Source organism: Phalaenopsis equestris, unplaced genomic scaffold (assembly GCF_001263595.1).
Source record: "Phalaenopsis equestris unplaced genomic scaffold, ASM126359v1 Scaffold000357, whole genome shotgun sequence".
In the NCBI taxonomy this organism is placed as follows: Eukaryota; Viridiplantae; Streptophyta; class Magnoliopsida; order Asparagales; family Orchidaceae; genus Phalaenopsis; species Phalaenopsis equestris.
Window position 1 is genome coordinate 80,441 of NW_018164799.1, and position 2,457 is coordinate 82,897.

Consider the following 2,457-nt stretch of genomic DNA (forward strand, 5'->3'; position numbering starts at 1 on the left):
AAGCAACCCACACACATAGGATTTTACTAGATGCAGTAATCACTCATAGCTAACAAAGAAATCGTGATAACCTACATCATACAAAAGGTAAGGAACCTTCATTTTGACGGACAAGGGTATCCCCTTTAAGCCTCCGCAAGAGGTTAAATACAATTTTCAAGAAAGTATAAAGCAAAGATTATATTAATATAGAATATCTTACACACAGATTTGCAACAGTGTGAAGAACAAAGAATGATGAATGCATCTTTTGAGGCATTTGATCGCATTGATCCCGAAGTGCTTGTATGTAAGCAACAAAAAACAATTTAACATTTGAAAATGATGGGTATCTAAAGTTATAACAAACTTTGACACAGTCTCATATTTATAAACAAATCCTAGGATGACTAACGGCTGAGCTAAGTTTAATGGAGGCAACAGAAAAAATGGTGAGCACAATGACTCAGCTACGAACAAATATAAAATTAAGGTGAGCCGCAAATAGATTAAAATTTAGACCAAAAATCTCTATCAGCTATTGGATTGACATAACTAATTTATCATCTTACTTCAATTTTAGATATGCAGTGATTATTGATTCACAACTATATAAATCTTTTATCCATGATATAGCACATAGTTAACCCCAAACTCCATAAATGTGAGATAATACAGGAACCTTCTTACAAGGTTATCAATAAGACTACTTTAACTAGTTTAAACAAGACTTCGAAATAATTCTTTATAAGTAGTAGAAAGAACTTAATGATTATCATGGTTTTAGCAAGATAAAGGGAAATAAGAACCTTAGTCATTGATCCACCTTATTTGTGTTCAAATGTATATGTTCTGGTCAATAATATTAATGTACAATTCCTTAAAATTAAACTTTTTTTTTTTTTTGCCAAATTACAATTCATAGTTAGGTTCATTTACATGAATATTTTTTTATAGATAAAGTGATCCTTACGTCAGTAATTAATTCTATGGAAACTGTTTTTAAACCAGTTGCAATTTATATGTAAAACTATACATATGAATCGAAAAAGACGGTTTCTCAGGGATTAATATACTAATACATAAATCCAAGTGGATTAATTACGCTCATAAGATTCCAAGTACTATAATAAGCTATTTCTTAACTAGTTACCAAAATATTTCATTATATGTACAACTATACAAACGAATCACTAAAATGGTTTCACAGGGATTAAAATTCCAAAACATAAATCCAAGTGGATTAACTACACCAAGTACATTAGTAACCTATTTCTTAACCAGTCACAAATCCACCTCATTTGTGTTCTTATGTTTACGTTCTTGCCAACAAAATAAATGTACAAATCCTTAAAAAAAACTTCACATTTTTTTTTGCGGAATTATAATTCACAGTTAGGTTCATTTATATGAACAACTAGTTACAGTTAAAGTGATATCCTTCTGTCGGTAGCTAATTCTACTAAAATTGCTTTTAAAACATTTCTTAATTTATATGTACAAACATACAGATGAATAAAAAAAAAAGATTTTTGGGGATCATATTCCAATACATAAATCAAAGTGGATTAATTATGCTAATTAAATTCAAAGTGCTTCGATAACCTATTTCTTGACTAGTAATCATAAAACTTCATTATATGTGCAACCATACACATGAATCAAGAACATATTTTCTCCGGGATTAAAACTCCAATACATAAATCCAAGTGGATTAACTACACTCATTATATTCCAAGTACTTCAATAACCTATTTCTGGACTAGTTACCATAAAACTTCATATAAGGTTAATGAACCCATGATTCATAGAAACTATAATTCCTGCAATCATTTATGAACCTAGTATTAAATATTATAACACTATATTCTAAACTATGAAGGCATGTAATCTCATTTCAAATTTATGAAGATAATTAATAGCGTTAAGGCTCATCTTAATCATAAATGGAATAAAGATGGAGAAGTACAAAAGCCCATATTACATGTGATTTTATCATTATGGATTTAGAGTTTTACTTAATGCACATTAAAAAGGAAGAAGCTGAAGAGATTCATCTTTAAGTTGGCCTCCTCTGTGCTAAACCATAGTTAACTCCTCAGTTGAGCTAAAAAGTGCAATCCCCTTTCTACACCTCAGCCTTCAACTCCCTTCACTTTGGACCACTCCCTCCCTCCTCCCTCCCTCCCTGCCTCCCTCCCTCTCTGACACAAGCATGCATCTTCCAATAAGAGTTTTACTTAATGCATATTAAAAAGGAAGAAGCTGAAGAGATTCATCTTTAAGTTGGCCTCCTCTGTGCTAAACCATAGTTAACTCCTCAGTTGAGCTAAAAAGTGCAATCCCCTTTCTACACCTCAGCCTTCAACTCCCTCCACTCCCTCCCTCCCTCCCTAACACAAGCATGCATCTTCCAATATGCCCCCCACCGCCTAACACAAAACACCTAAGCATTCTCATCTCAGCAACACTTAACTT